This window comes from Oryctolagus cuniculus, chromosome 10, assembly GCF_051225735.1.
Source record: "Oryctolagus cuniculus isolate XC-2025 breed Fujian yellow rabbit chromosome 10, ASM5122573v1, whole genome shotgun sequence".
In the NCBI taxonomy this organism is placed as follows: Eukaryota; Metazoa; Chordata; class Mammalia; order Lagomorpha; family Leporidae; genus Oryctolagus; species Oryctolagus cuniculus.
Genome location: NC_142876.1, coordinates 71,505,805 through 71,523,214, shown reverse-complemented (window position 1 = coordinate 71,523,214; position 17,410 = coordinate 71,505,805). Strand labels below are relative to the sequence as shown.

General features: G+C 40.7%; 1 long non-coding RNA gene and 1 pseudogene across 1 annotated transcript in view; one reads left to right on the top strand and one right to left on the bottom strand.

The window, feature by feature from the left end:
- LOC149123815 (uncharacterized) overlaps positions 1-17,410 on the top strand; it is a 127,861-nt gene that overhangs the window by 32,377 nt on the left and 78,074 nt on the right. The gene's annotated exons all lie outside the window — the stretch shown is intronic.
- On the bottom strand, positions 15,524-15,984 carry LOC149123816 (ubiquitin-ribosomal protein eS31 fusion protein pseudogene; annotated as a pseudogene).

Below are 17,410 nucleotides of genomic sequence, written 5' to 3'. Positions count from 1 at the left end.
AGCACTGGCTGACACACACTAGTCACTAGAATCTTTATTGATAAAGTCCAGTTTGTGGGAAAAAGAAAAGGAAGTATAAATGGATCTAGGTAGGAGCAGAGCCGGACCCAGTACTGTGCACTGATAGATTTCAACTTCAACTCAGACACTCGGAGCCACTGAAGTGTTTGACATGATACATTTGGCCTTTCAGCATAGCTCTATCTGGCTGTGTTTTACAGGAGGAATGAGTTAGAAGGAATGTTTCTGGGAGGCCATAAATCAATCCAGGCACTAGTGAGGGTTGATGAGAAGCAGATAGAGGCACTGAGAGGGTGGAAATAAGTGAGTACATTTGGGGATGTTTCTTATTTGTGATGGAGTCTTTCTCAGTGAAGCAACCTGAAATGGGAGACTCCTTGTGTGTTTAGGGAGGGAGGAAAGCACCAGCAAAGCTCCAGGGCTTCTAATAGGAAAGTGAATGGCTGGACCTGTTGCTGAGATGGTGCAGAATGAGCCTGATTTCAGCTGCCAAGTGAGGCTCCAATAGGTGATCCAAGGTGAGTGGGTGGTGAGTTTGGATCTCCATATAAGTCTCAGGTGAGATAAGCAGCTGCTGATGTTTCAGTACTGTTGAGTAAACAGTAAGGAGAATTGGGAGTACTCAGGCTTGGAATATACTAGCCAAATGCTCCCTAGCGTTCAAGCAAAAAAAAAGTGTGAGGAAAAAACATGAGTTTGTTTAAAAGAAATGGGAATGTAGTAAACAACAATGCTGCAAAATATATAAATAATTGTAAAGCATAGTTACTGTGGGGAGCAACTCCGACTAGACTAAGTTACTGGAATTAAGACTTATTCTATGCATCTGCTCTCCCACAATATGGCGCTGGGAGAGGAGTAGACAGCTTCTACACAGTTGCCTCCAGTTCAACCAGTAACCTGCAGGAGCTGATCCCGCTCCTGATTGGAGGAGAGCAGCGTACTCAGCGTGTGGGTAGCAGAGTTGGGATTGGTGGAAGAGGACTATAAAGGAGGAGAGAGACAACATGCACCAGGAACATCTAAGGGGAACACCTGAGGAACATCTGAGCAGCCCCCGAGAGAGCCGGCCGGCGGTGTGCCGCTCCCCCGCGGAAGTGGGGAAAGTGGCAGGGGGAACCGCCCTTCCACGGAGGTGGAAGGGACGGTAGCCAACCCGGGAAGAACCAGCAGCAAACCCGGGGAGGGCCGAGCAGACAAAAGAACAATGCAGGGTCCTGTGTCGTTCCTCCGTGAAGAGGGGGAGAGACAGTTACAACAAGTTCAACTTTTGCAATGCCCATTTTAAGTGACATGTGCATCTAACATCTGTACTATGGTGTGGCCTCTGTAATTCCTGAAGTATCCACAATGGCTAGGGTTAAAAGAAGCATTTTCGCTGCAGAAACTGCAGTTCCAAGCTTTTCTTATTCCATGCTGCCTCCCAGATCACCTCTTCCCCTTGTGGAGAAGCTCAACCATGGAGATGTAGATTTTCTGCAACGCTGAGAAGTTCCTCTCTGTAAATCCTCACGAGCCAAGTGGACCCAGGCCTTCTGTGCCCTGGAACTGGCATCTGTCTCTCTGCCATGTCTGGGCAGTGGCACAGCAATGCCCTCCAGGCAATGGTATCCACATGGCATAGCACTGCCCTTCTGGGGTTCTGTGTCCCAGTTCAGGTGCTGACTCATGTGCATGGCTTCTCAGGTTTTAGCCTGCTACCAAATCTGTTTGAGAGAAAAGAGTCTGCCATCATGAAGCAGGTATATCAGGCCAAGGACTAATGAATTGTCCTCCTCTTGACTAACAGCCCATGTGTATGGGTGCCAGGCCTTCTGCCATCTCTGGGCAGTGGCTTCTCTGCTTGCTCTGGGAACTGGAATGCCAGTGCCAACTCTGGGTAGTAGCAGTCCATGCTATCTCCAGGCAGTGGTGTCCGCATGGCACACCATTGCCATCCTCTGTGTCTTCAGGCACTTAACTATGTTGTCCAGCTTCTAGACACCTACCCTGGTACTGAAGCTGCTTGAGCCATGGTCTTGCCCCTTTTGTGCCTTTCCAAATTACTTACCTAATGTGCTGTGCCTCATCCTGTGATCACCTCCTACAAAAAGACAACTTAGGGCTCTAATCCCCATCTTAACCTGTTTGTATGCTGTACCCATAGCAGTTCTACCCCCTACTACTTCCTTGTCTGTTTACTTAGAAATGTACTTATTTCTTTTCCCCCATTAAGGTAAAAGCATCCCCAGACCCAGTTGCATCATATGAGTGATCACGTGGTAAAAATGAAAATAGTAACACTTGTTGAGCACCATGTTCCAGAAGCTTTTGTAAATACTTTCATTATTGGAGTCTAAAATATTTATCATGGGTTCAAAAAATATAAGAGATGTGCTTATAAACTACTGAAATGGAGAACTAATTTTTGAACTCAGTATGTGCCTAGAAAATATGCTGAATACATCAAACATTTAAATGTTTGCTGAGTTAATTATTGCAATGTTAAAACATGTTTGTTGACATGTGAGTTAATAAGCTTGTGTTAAGGTTGACTTTATCAAAACTTTGGGAGCCTAGGTAGTATGATCCAGTTTGTAGGCTCTAGACATAGTACTCTGATGCTTGCTCCAATGTGCCGCTGCCCTGAGTGGTTTCTCAGTCTGCTTTTCTGTGATGCCTCTGTCATCCTCTGTGCTGTATAGCTCAATGGGACTCCAGACCCCATGACTTACCATCTGCACATTCCTCTATGATATCATCTCATGATATGGAGCCTTCAGGCATTCCTGTGACCTAGAGAAAAACAGCCTCGTAGTTGATGTTGGGACATAGCTGCCTGCTATTCTTTAGTCAGACACCCATTTAACACGACACCCATTTAACACTTAGAAAAGGAGAAAGTCTAGAGTAGCACTGCCCATAACAGTGTGCACTAGCCACACATGGCTACATGAATATCAATGACTCAAATGTTATAAACAATTCCACAATCCTTTTAGCATATTTAGTGATCAGTAGGCACATGTAGCTTTGCTAAGAGTTTTGACTGTATGAGAATGGAAGTATTCTTACGTTTAGTAGACATATGTTGAGAATCAAGTCTGAGACAACTACAAATTATGGACTGGTATACCAGAGAGGAGTAAGAGAGTGAGTGAGCCCAGAAATGTGCACGGAGCCCATTTGACTTTGTGTCTTCAATCTAGAGGAGTATGTAGATAGTAAAGCTCCATGAGGCTGAAGAAATAACAATTGGGAAGTAGTGAGTCAGGAACCATAAAACTCACACTGGGCTGAATGAATTATGAGTTCTGACCAGGCAGAGTAAAGAATCCTTTTGAAGGCCTCCAGTGACATAGTAAGGTAGACACATTTTTTTTGCCAAAATGTGTTTTACAAATTTGTTTTTATTTAATTTTATTTTAAAAGAGAGAGAGCACATCTGACCACACTCCTTGAGCACACTGAAATATGCTTTACCCCTCCTGTGCCCGTATTTACCAACTCTGGGTCAAGCTGAAGCCTGGGCTTTGAAACACATTCTGGGCTTCTCAATTGGGTGAAAGTGACCCCACGACTTTAGCCATCACCTGATGCTCCCCAAGGGTACATATTAACAGAAAGCTGGAATCAGGAACAGAGCTAAGATTTGATCCCAGAGACTCTAATGTAGAATGTGGACATCCAAAATTCACCTTCAACATTGTTCCAAACATTGACATCCAAGGCACTTATAACTAGCACATTGTGCTGTATCATGTTTGGATCTAGAAAAATCAAAGAATTTTATTCTATTAATCTGTTTTATTAAATTTTGAATAGTAGCTTCAATATAGACTCAAAAGACATAAAACTGATTTTATCCATTGATCTTTATTTCTGTTTATCTCTGTCATTTGTGGTGATTCTTTCAAATTTTTTGAAAAAATTATTTATCTGAAAGACTCTCGGGTAGGGGAGTGTTATCTTATATCCACTGATTCATTCTCCACATGGCCACTTTGACCAAGGGTTGACCAGGCCAAAGCCAGGAGCCTTGAAATCCATCTGGGTCTCCAATGTGGGTTGCTGCTTTCCCAGGCACATTAGTAGGGAGTTGGATCCTTACTGGAGCTTCTGTGACAGAGGTAATATGGGATGCCAGTACTGGAGGTTACAGCTTAACTAACTGTACCACAATGCCAGCCCCTCTTTCAAATTCATTAGCCACTTATGTATCATCTTAATTTTTTATTCTGATGCTTTTGTCACTTGATGTGCTTTCACCAATGTTTTGCATAGATTACTGTGATCATTCTTTATTTGTCTTCCACTCCTTTCAAGAGTTTTTGCAGCTCAGATATCATTTCCTCATGTTTTCTTAGAGCACAGTTCATAAATTTTTCAATCTCTATTTTGAGCTCTTTTGTTGTTTCATCATATCTTATGACCATAAAATGCTGTCTAAACTATAATGACTTAGGCAGTTATGCCACTTGTATAAATCCCTTGAGAACAGAAGCCATATCTCATTCTTTGACCTTACATAGCAGACTTTCTGGAATGCCAGTAAGACATCCCTTCCAATCAATATTAATTTTATGCAAGTAAAAGCATAGGATGAGCCTGTCATAAGTTACATATGATGGAACCAACACGTAATTAATTATCTCACAGCTCTGTTATGTCTCTCCCATTGCTTTATGCCCCACAAAACTAAAGCAGTTCCATTCTTCATTATATAGTTCAAACTGCAACTTCAGGGGTTGCATCTAACTCATCTTTAATATTCCTGAGATTCTCAGTCTTCTGCTTAGTGACATTGTGGGCTCAATAATCCATTGTTGTTCACAGGAAGCTGCCCTATGCACGATTTGCTGTTTATCAGCATCTCTCTTCTCTACCCACTAGAAGTCATTTGTAGCCATTTGTTTTCATAGACAACTCCTACATACTCAACACCAAAAACATGTTGATCTAACCTTTCTCTTTCCTAGAATCACTATTCATATGCTCTGCTCTCTGGGTTCACCAACACACCGCCCGTGGTACTTGTGAAATATAAACCAATTCATTTCCTCACATTAAATGCTCTACAACTCTACTTGTACACTTATACTGTCCTAGAGACATACCATGGTTTCAGAAAGGGATGTAAAACTTTCTTTTCTGCCAAGGGCCATTTGGATATTTATAACATCATTCACATGTCATATTAAATTATCCACATAAAAATGAGCCTGCTACAAATGTATTAAATGTCAAGTCTCAACTGCAGTTGCCTTGGCAGGGCCAGACCAAACGAGTTTATGGGTTTTATGGTGTCCATGATCAAGAAGTTCCTCTCCCCTTGTTTAAGGAATCTTTCCTTTCTCTCTTAATTTTTCCCAATTAAACTAAGCCCTGCCCTTATCTATTACTTTTTTCTAATTCCAACTCAGATATATGCTCTTAGATCAATCCACTGAATCATTCTCTTCCATCAGCATATCACTCAAACTTCACTTTCCTGTGTGTAATATTTTCATATAGAATATTCATCACCCTGCTATACACTTTTTTGCTGGGAAAATATAACTGCTACCTTCTCAGAGTCCTAGCATTTTATGTACTTCTCATTTGGTGTCCTAAATATTTTTAACTGCTTATTTGCAATGCAGAAGAACTTGTTCTGGAAGCTAGATGGTGTGGGGAGCAACTCGGACTAGACTGTTACTGGAATTAAGACTTATTCTATGCATCTGCTCTCCCACAATATGGCGCTGGGAGAGAAGAAAACAGCTTCTACACAGCTGCCTCCAGTTCAGCCAATAAACTGTAGGACTTGCTCCTGATTGGAGGAGAGCAGCGTACTCGGCGTGTGGGCAGCCGAGTTAGGATTGGCAGAGGAGGACTATAAAGGAGGAGAGATGGCATGCACCAGGAACATCTAAGGGGAACATCTGAGGGAACACCTGTGCAGCCCCCAAGAGAGCCGGCCGGCGGTGTGCCGCTCCCCTGCGGAAGTGGGGAATGTGGCAGGGGGAACTGCCCTTCCACGGAGGTGGAAGGGACAGTAGCCAACCCGGGAAGAACCAGCAGCAAACCCGGGGAGGGCCGAGCAGACGAAAGAACAGCGCAGGGTCCTGTATCGTTCCTCCGCGAAGAGGGGGAGCGACATAATGGTGCCGTGACTCGGATATGAAGCCTAGGCAGGGGCTTAGTGTCGTTCCTCCATGAAGAGGGGGAGCGACATAATGGTGCCGTGACTCGGATATGAAGCCTAGGCAGGGCTTAGTGTCGTTCCTCCACGAAGAGGGGGAGCGACAGATGGATGTGTTTTTAGAACCCTGAGACCTGGATCTGCTCACAGGACATGTTGAAAGCTCATGACTGATATCAGGGTAGTAGAAGAAACTGGTATATTTGCAAAGCACAGAGCAAGGAGCCAGGTACCTGTCAGTTAATTCCAGGACCTCACATAGGAGTTACCAGTGAAGATTCTTATAGATTGAAATTCAAGCAGAGAGATGCCAAATAGCATGGATACCCACCCTAGTTATTTATCTATCCTGCCTTCATAAGTCAGTTGTCTACTGCCGCAGGTATGCAACCTCAGCATAGTATCTCATGAGTGGTTCACTAACATGGATGGTTGAGGCACAAGATTTATTCAAATATCTTTTTATTGTCTTAAGATGCAAAATGATGGAATGAATGAACTGTGGATCTTAACAAAGTAGAAGGGCCCTTGGAATGAAGGTATTTGTAGAAGTCATCTTGCAGGATTGCATGCCCCTTTCAGGACATATGATGTGTGCTAGCATGTTTTGAATTTTACTCCAGGTTCTTGCCTGGAACATATACAAGAATTCTAAGTGCCAACCTGTCTAATGTGTACAGAATGGTACTGAATTTATTCAAAAGGCAAGAAAGTGAATGCACATACATGCATGAGCATGGGTTGACTGACACAGAGAAATGCCTATCATGAGTGAGCAGTGGGGCAGAAGAGTGCCTAAAGAATGCAGTAGTGGAGGGGAGACAGAGAGGACACCTGAACCGTACCTCTAGCCATGGTCTATTGTGAAAGCCAGCCCCTCTCAACTATTGGTTTCTTTTATGATGTAGTGTGTGGTGCCTTTGCAGGTACATAGCCACCTGGGAATTTTGTGATATTTTCACAAGTTCTACATGTTCCTTATGTACATATTTCCATGGTTTACTATGAGGAAGCATGATTTCCTTTACATCCTGGTATAGAGGAGTTTTGATTGACATGTAGGTTGATAAAATTGCATATAGGTTCTTGAGACTTTCAGCTCAGCATACCTATCTAGTTGCCTTCCTATCATCCCATACCATTATACTTCCATTTTGAATTCTTATCTCTATGAGAGTAACAACTTGGAATATAAAAAACTCAAAAACGTGCTCCCATAACATGATGAAAATGAACTGAATGGTGTACTTCAAAGACAAATTTATGGAATTTTGGAAATATTTTACATGATTTTTTTTCTACTGAGAATTCACTTCTAAGTAAAAACTCTTTATAAATGGTCCTTGTGGATACTATTTGAAGTTACACATAACAATTCATAATTGGTATTAGTTTATGTCTTAATGGATGTTTAGAGCAGTCATTGTAGAATTGTATTTCCCATCATTTTACTCTAGGTTCTTACACCTGCATGAGATAAGAATTGACTATAGATATATAGGTAAACTCGAATAATGAGATTAAGATTTATTGTAAGTGAGACTATGAGCTGATGAGTTAATTTGGTATCCCATGAGGAGAAATTGGGTGTGGAGAGGCTACCCATGAGGAGACACCAGAACTGAAGGCTTAAAGGCCCTTCCATGTGAAACAGTCTACTTTATGAGATAGAAGGTAAAGTCCTATGGATTATGGAAATAAGGTTGAGTTTCAATAGGCTTTAGTGCAAGTGATGTCTTCTGGAAGGTTTCATGGTATCTACATGAGCTCAGTGTTCTTATGTTCATGGTGTCCCCTACTTCTTGGTCCTGGAGTAGGTTTGGGTGCTACATGGAATTTAGTTTATACTACATGTAAAAGGGTAGAGTTAGGATACAGGGCTAGACAGACCATGGGGAAAATCCCGACCCACTTATTCCCCAACTTCTTGCCTTGTTCTTGGGCCCCAGGTAATTCTACCCTAAGTACTTTTTCTCCCTTAATCTTTATGAGATACTTAAGGAAGAGGATACACCATCCACATCCATTTAATATTCAATCAGAGTATTTCTCCTGCCTATATTCAGAATGAAAATCACTAGCCAACTGATTTGGAGATTTTTTTTTTCATGAATCAGAGAATTACAATGAAACGAGTATTCTTTGGAAAAACACAAATCAAAGGTAGGGTGCCTATTAGGAAAGTACTTTTTCTATCACTTCTCAGATGGTGGAAGCGGGTAGGCTTTTCCTTACCAAAATTCTAGAACAATTTACCTTGAGTATAAATCCTTGTGATAAAGTAAAGGTGGCACATTCTTTTAGTTATACTATATAGTGAACCTTGCTCTACCTGTAGGATTTTTTGCAGCCAGTTGGTTGTCCACGACCATTTCAGAGAATTTAAAAACTTGCATAGTTGCTGTAGAATTGAGCCTATAGAATAAAAAAAGTTGCCTAATAAAATGAACAGGTTTCTTTAAATAACTTTAAGATGTAGAAGGGTTTTCTTCTGCTATAGTAGAAGAAGTCACCAAGGAGTTTTCCAGCCAAAGGCAGCTTCCTGGAACAATCAGGAATTGTGGCAGGAAAAAGATATCACCTAGAAGGTGCCACAGCTATAATATAACAAAAGCAGATACTTTAGTTGTATTATTACGTTTTGAAAAGTAACTTGAGGATGAAGATGGTAGAATAGGGTGGGGTTTACTGCTCTGGTGTAAGAGAAGATAGTTTAAAAAAGTGGAGAGAGTGCAGTCTCAGGGAAGAGTTAAGGAGAAAATGGCAGAGGAAACTCCACACAAATCAGAGAGACACAGTGGACCTTACATGGAGGGTGTGAACATGCACAACTCAGGATCCCAGCAGCCAAGAGTCTCCACATCAGCTTTGGAGAGTGAGGTGAGACATGCTGCAGAAGCCCAAGAATGGCAGTAAAGCTGCAGGAAGAGCCTGGAGGGAATCCAGCTTGGAGCTCTGTGGGGTATAGTGTACCTGCCAAACTGGAGAGAAAAAAAGGGTGAGACATGTCTCTCTCTCCCAGATCACCCTGCATCATCATCCTGTAACACCTTGATAGAGAGTGGGCACTGTTTTTGACACACATAATAGCTGTGCTAACTCATGTCTGCATCTAGCAACCAGCCAAGTGGAGACTCCTGAGTCTGGCAGCGAGAACTGATGGGACTGGGTGCTCATGACTGTGGAAGGCTTGTGTGCCAGGAATGTGGAAGCACTGAGGGTGCAGGACTGTGGAAACACTGAGGCTGCGTGGGAGATCTCAAGGTGTGGCTGGGACTTTGGGCAGTCACTGTGGGAGGCTCCATAAGCTCAGGGCTCCCAATCTCTGTGGTAAGGGGCATTGCTGGGGAATCTATGCTTACACCAAGCACTGTACAGATAAGTTGTGTCATCCTTGTGGCAGGGCAAATGAATATTATAACACTGGGGATAGGGGGATAGTGCCCAGGCACTGGTGTCTTTTGAGGAGAGGAGGTTAGCTGAGTCTGTGCCAACAGAGCAGAACAAACCTCCCTTATGATAAAAAAATTTGTGAGATTTAACATGCCCAACCTGGATGTCAGCTTAAACTCACTTCACCTGGAGCACTGAACAGAGTTCCTTGGTCACACCCACCACAAGCCTCTAGGTATTCACTGAAAAAGTAGGCACTCCACTAAACCACAGAGAAGTAGTCCAAAGATAAAGCCACAAGGGCAAAAAAAAAAATGGGGGGTGGACCAATGAGCATCTCCACAAATGCCAAATAACAAACTTACCAATTCAAGAAAGAAGAATAAAGAACACAAAATTGTACACCCAAAAGAATACAACAGTTCTATATTAAATTGTAAAGACAAATAGATTGAAGAAAAGCCAGTAATGGAATTCAAAACATTGACTCTAGGATTCCTTAGAAATAATCAGAAGCAAATGTATGAAATAATGAAATCTGTACATGACATAAAAGAAACTTTCTCCCATGAAATTGAGATCTTAAAGAGAAATAAAAATTCAATATTAGAAATGAAGAAATTCATAAAACAAAAATGCAGAGAAAAGCCTTTACAACAGAATTGGTGAAGCAGAAGAAAGAATATCTGACATAGAAGACAAATGACAAGAAATTATGTAGTCAGACCAAAATCAAGAAGAAATTAAAAAACTACAAAAACACTCTTGGGGATATACAGGATACTATCAAACAACCCAACATACAGGTTCTAAGAGTTCCTGAAGGCATGGAAAGAGAGAAAGGATTAGAAGGCCTTTTCAGTGGAGTAATAACAGAAAAAGTTCCTTAACTTAGAGAAAGGAAATGGGCACGCAAGTACGGGAAGCACACAGAACTCCTAATAGACATGACCAGAAAAGATCTTCACCATGACCCATTGTAATCAAACTCTCCACTGTAAAACATGTGCAGGAGAGAAATGCCAGATTACTTTCAGAGGATCTCCAATTAGAATCAGTGGATTTCTCATCAGAAACCATACAGGCTAGGAGAGAATGGCGAGATATAGTCCAAGTGTTCAGAGAAAAAAAAAACTGTCAACCCAGAATATTGTACCCTGCAAAACTATCATTTATGAATGAAGGTGAAATAAAGACATTCCATAACAAACAGATTGCCTCCCGCCCATCCAGCACTGCAAAGATGTTTAATGATATGCTATATACAGCAACACAGAAATGTGGTCATCACTACGACAGAAGGTAAAGGCAGAAAATCTCCCAGTAAAAGTACAAAAGAAATCCAAATTAAAAAATAGAAATATTTATGGAAAAATGGCAGGGCAAATCATTACTTATTAAAAGTCACCTTGAATGTAAATGACTTCAATTCTCCAGTCAAAGACAGAGACTGGCTAATGGATTTAAAAGCAAAACACATCTATTTGCAACTGACAGAATGGGAAAAAATGTAAACTATGCAACTGATAAAGGGTTAATAAGCAGAATCTAAAAAGAGATCAAGAAACTCCACCACAACAAAACAAAACAACCCAGTTAAGAGATGGACCAAGGACTTAAACATTTTTCAAAAGAGGAAATCCAAATGGCCTGCCTACAGACACATGAAAAAATGTTCAGGATCACTAACCATCAGGGAAATGCAAATCAAAACCACGGTGATGTTTCACCTCACCCCAGTTAGAATGGCTTTTATACAGAAAAAATCAACAAACAACAAATGCTGGCGAGCATGCAGGTAAAAAATGTACCCTAATCCACTGTTGGTGGGAATGCAAACTGGTAAAACCACTATGGAAGACAGTTTGGAGATAGCTCAGAAATCTGAATATGCCCTACCATACAACCCATCCATCCCACTCCTCAGAATTAACCCAAAGGAAATGAAATCAGTAAATAAAAAGGAAATCTGCACCTCTCTGTTTATTGCAACTCAATTCACAATAGCCAAGACATGGAATCAACCTAAATGCCCATCAACAGAAGACTGGATAAAGAAACCATGGGATATGTACTCTATGGAATACTACACAGCAGATAAAACAAAAAAGGTAATTTACAGCTAAATGGATGAACCTGGAAAATATCATACTTAGTAAAATAAGCCAGTCCCAAAAGGACAAATATCATGTCTTCTCCCTGATCTGTGACAACTAACAGAGCACCTAAAAGGAAACCTGTAGAAGTGAAACAGACACTATGAGAAGCAACGACTTAAACAGCCCTTGTCTTGACTGTTGAGGAACACTTTATTATTTCACTTTATCTATTTTTATTCTTTTTTTCTTCTCTACTAAATACCTTTTGCTGAACTCCTTATTTAACATAGAATTAATCATAGATGTATTAAGTTAGTTGAAAATAGATCCCAGTCAAAAATAAGAATGTGAATGAGAAAGGGAGGAGCTGTACAGATCAGCACACATTCCCACAGACTTACCCTTAAGGGTTAAGCTAAAAACTTGCCAGGGAACACCAAATCCCATTTACCTGGGTGGCGCTAATCCCATCTTATGTAATAAAGTGATCATATTAAGTATGCAATTGATCATATACATAGGACCAGCAGTCAAAGGGATCACATAAATAAGACCAAGTGCCTGGTAATAAGAATAGATATAATTACAAAGGAGAGAAATTTCCAACATGGGAAGCAGTCCACACAGCAGACTCATAGAATAACAAACACCCTAAACAGAACTCTGACCTCAGAATCAGCCCCTAAGGCCCGACTGAAAACAGCATGAGAGCATTTCAGGCATGGAAAGCCAAGACATAGTGGCAGAAACAGTTCTACATGAAGGACTTCTGTAAGTGAGACCCCAGTCAAAAGAAGGAGCCATCAAAAAAGGATGTACTTTTTTCTGAAGGGAGGAGAGAACTTTCACATTGCATATGGCCCTGTCTAAAAACTAACGGAATTTGTGAACTCAAAAGGCTTCCATAGCCTTGGCTGCTCATGTCAAGAGCCTTGGGTGATCACTGTTGTCATAAATAAGAGTGTCAGTTGTTAAATCAACAACAGGAGTCACTGTGCACTTGCTCCCCTTGCTGGACCTCTGCGCTTAATTAGTTGTACTATGAGAATTAATAGTAAAACTTGAATTCAGACTGTACTTTATACTTTGTGTGTCTGTGTGGGTGCAAATAATTGAAATCACTCCTTGGTTTTCTGTATATAAAGTCAATTAGAAACGAGTTTTAGTGGAAAATGGAATGGGAGAGGGAGTAGGAGGTGGGACAGGAGTGGGGATGGGAGGGCGGGAATGGGGAGAAGAAACACTATGTCCCTAAAAGCAGTACATATGAAATTTGTATTCACTAAATAAAAACCTTCAAAAAAGTTAAATAGCTAAAGGAACACTACAATTTTATAGAGACTCTCTGGAACAGATGTAAGTACATATGATTGGCCAGATTTTTAGAATAGTTTAACATTTTTGAATCATTTGCTTTAAATATATCTAGTATTTTCCTTTGAACTATTATTATATTTGTTTTTTTGTTTGTTTGGTTGGTTGGTTTTGTCTTTGACAGGCAGAGTTAGACGGTGAGAGAGAGAGACAGAGACAGAGAGAAAGGTCTTCCTTCCATTGGTTCACCCCGCAAATGGCCGCTATGGCCGGCGTGATGCACCGATCCAAAGCCAGGAGCCAGATGTTTCCTCCTGGTCTCCCATGCGGGTGCAGGGCCCAAGCACTTGGGCTGTCCTCCACTGCCTTCCCAGGCCACAGCAGAGAGCTGGAGTGGAAGAGGAGCAACCGGGACAGAATTTGGCACCCCAACCGGAACTAGAACCCAGGGTATTGGTGCCACAGGTGGAGGATTAGCCTAGTGAGGCGTGGTGCTGGCCTATTATCTTTGTTTTAATATGTTTGATGATTCTCAGCATTTTATGGAACAGATTAAAGAATTTATGGTTTTGTGAGCAGATGTTATATATTTCATTTTTCTTAAAATAGTAAATGTATATGTACTGATGTAATTTATACTTGTTGGGGAAAGTTTTTTACCTGTAATAGCCTATTAAAATCTCTGTATACAGAAGCATAAAAAAGAGTGTATGTAGCCATCCTAATATCAGACAAAATAGATTTTAACACAAAAACTGTTAAGAGAGACAACAAAGGGTACTATGTAATTATTAAGGGATCAACAGGAAGATGTTACTATTATGAACGTGTATGCATCTATTTACAAGGCACATGGCTATTTAAAAGAAATGTTATGGGATCTAAAGGGAGATGTAGAATCAAATTCAATAGTAATAGGGGACTTCAGTACCCCACTTTCAGCATGGACAGATCAACCAGACAGAAAATAAGCAGGAAAACATCAGAGTTAACTGAAACTTTAAACCAAATGGACCTAAAAAATATCAACAAAACATTCCATCCTACAGCTGAAGAATACACATACTTTGCCCCAGTAGATGGAAGTTTCTCTAAGACTGACAAAGCAAGTCTCAGCAAATTCAAAAAATTCAAAAATCATACCATGCATCTCTCAGACCACAATGAAAATCCGAAACTCAGGAATCTGTAAACATATACAAACACATGGAGACTGAACAATCTGCTCCTGAATGAACAGTGAAGCATTGAAGAATTCAAAAGAGACATCAGAAAAATTCTGCATACACATGAAGAAGACACTACAACATATCAAAACTAATGGGATACAGCAAAGGCAGTGTAAAGAAGATGGTTTATGGCAATTGGTGCCAATATCAAGAAATTGGACAGGCACCAAATAAATGAGCTATCATTGCATCTCAAGGACCCATAAAAACAACAGCAAAACATTAATTAAAATTAGGGAATAAAATAAACAAATTGAAACTAAAAAGATACAAAAGATCAGCAAAACAAAGATCTGTTTTTTTGACAACATAAACAAAATTGACACACCATTTTCTAAACTAAACAAAAAAAGGAGAAAGAAGACTCAAATTAATAAAATTAGAGATGAAAAAGGAAATGTAAAACAGACACCACAGAAATAAAAAGAATCAAAGAGTGCTACAAAGTGCTGTATGCCAACAAACTGGGAAACCTAGAAGAAATAGATAGATTCCTGGACACTTACAGCCTACTTAGATTGATCAATGAAGACATAGAAAACCTAAGCAGACCCATAAGCAAGTCAGATTGAATCAGTAATAAAGTCCCTCCCAACAAAGAAAATCCCGGACCAGATGGTTTTACTGCTGAATTCTACCAGGCATTTAAAGAAGAACTAACTCCAATTCTTCTCAAGCTATTCAAAACAATTGAAAAGGAAGGAATCCTCGCAAATTCTATGAAGCCAGCATCACCTTAATTCCTAAACCTGAAAAATATGCAACAGAGAAAGAGAACCATAGACCAAATTCCCTGATGAGCACAGACACAAAAATCCTCAACAAATTCTGGCCAATCATATCCAACAACACATCAGAAAGATTATTTTCCCAGACCAAATGGGATTTATCCCTGGTATGCAGGGGTGGTTCTACATTTGCAAACCAGTGTGGTACATCGCATTAACAGAAAAACAAAAGCCACAATTATCTCAATAGATGCAGAGAAACCATTTGATTAAATACAACAGCTTTCATGATGAAAACCCTAAGAAACTTGGGTAAAAAGAGAACATTCCTCAACACAATCTAGGAAAATAATTGATTGGCAGGGTAACTTTCTTTACAACTATATAAGAAAACTCTATTTCCTGGGGAGACAGGCAGGCACTCCGTGATTTTTGCAATCTGACACTGGGGATATTCTCTTGGAATACTCTGTCAGAGACTTTTTACCTGACCTAAATTGATAATAGATTTTATCTGATCCTGGGTATCTCATTCAAAAAGATGCCTGAGTTTAAGAAGAGTCTTCCATATAACAATTAAAAGGGGCTGTTATTAGAAAGTCTCAGTGCCAACCTGTCTTTTGGTTTGTCAAAACAGTAAGTTAGAAAACATTTGCCACAATAATGTCTGTTAAAGTGACTGGCCATAAACGCATTCATCAGAAGGGCACTCCCGACCAGTTCTGCCATTCTCTCAAACCTTACAGCACTCAGGACAACCCTTGTCCTCCACCTTACAGCACTCTAAGTACTTCCTGGGTGTGGTCTAAGACTTCTTCCGTAACAGCACCATGATGAAGATTATCCTCCTTTTGAATGTTGTAGTCAGATGCAGTTCTTCCATCTTCCCATTGCTTGCCAGCAAAAATCAATATTTGCTGATCAGGAGGAATTCCATCCTTATCTTGGATCTCAACCTTTACATTTTCTTTTGTATCCGAGGGTTCAAGTTCAAGTGAGATGGTCTTCCCCGTAACAGTTTTTATGAAAATCTGCATCTTGGTGGCAGTCCCACCACAGATGATGGATCAGAAAGTTAAAATGTCTTTTAAACATGTTGAGAAGATGTTAGTTACAATTCAGTCATACTAAGAAAAAAATAAAATATACTGATAAGCCATTTGTACTTATTAGATTGACAAAAAAAAACAACACTTGACAATACACTCTGTTGGTGAGGCTGTGGGGAAACTGATCTACTCCAGCCAAAGACCCCCGGAAAAAGATGTCACATACCCATGCTATTGAGGCTCTGTAAATACCCTGGATTTCTACTGTCAACAAGCAATAGCAGTAGCCCCAGTGCCCCTGCCAGGGTAATTCAGGAAGACGGAATGGAATGGAACCAGGATTGTCATTTGAGCTCTCAATTAAGTGGGCTTCTGGATTCATGTGGAGAACCTGGATTTTTCATCTCCTAACTCAGTATGAAAAGGTGTTCCTCAAATCACCTGCTGGGTCAGTGTCACAGGTGTAGTACAGTCAGACCTTCAACACTTCTTAGCTTAAACACAGCCATCTCCTGCTTTGTGGTATATATGGAGGGTAAGTGAACAACTCTCCTATCTTTTAACCAGGGAGGTTTCCAAAGAAGGTTATTATGGAGCCAGAACTCCCATTCATACCTAATAGTAAGGAGCGATACCCTATCAGGTGTCAGTGGAGAGTGCAGAAACCTGAATTTCTAATCCTGGTGTGCCTAACAAAATGGCACACTCCCCCCTCCCACCATACCCTCTACTCCAGAGTAGTGTCAGAGAAAGCCAGCTAAAAGAGGTTTAAATAAGATTTACAATGTCATAATAGACAAATGTCCACATTTCAATTAGAAATCAATAATGAAAAAAGATAAATAAAAGAGCACAAGGGCAAGGCCTTGTGGTATGCTGAGGGGTTAAGCCACAACTTGGAATGCCTACATCCTATATCAACTCCATCTGGGTATCCCACATAGGTGGCAGGCAACAAAAACTTGAGCCATCATCTGCTACTTTCCAGGATGCATTACCAGGAAGCTGGATCAGAAGTCGAGTAGCTGGGACTCAGACTGGCTGAAACTTTTATTTTTAAAATCAGATGGAGCCAGTCATGCACAAATTTCTCTGCTAAACCTGGTTTCCTCCAAAGAGTTCAGAAATCCATTGCAATGGAGGTGAGTGCAAGAGCCAAAGTTCAGCTGTTGAAAGATGGGTTAGAAGTGGTTTTATTTGGTTCTGTGATCCATCAGTTTCATGGGTGGGCTGGAAACATCCACCATGGATGGCCTCAGAGCAGAGAAGATGTAGCTATTCCCTGTGGCCAAGGCTTATAGTGCCAGATCAGTTAAAGTAAGATCATAGAAATATTTGACATGTTGTACATTTTTAGTCACTGTGTGATTCTGCACCATATAATGTGATGGTGAAGGATACAGATCTAGCATTC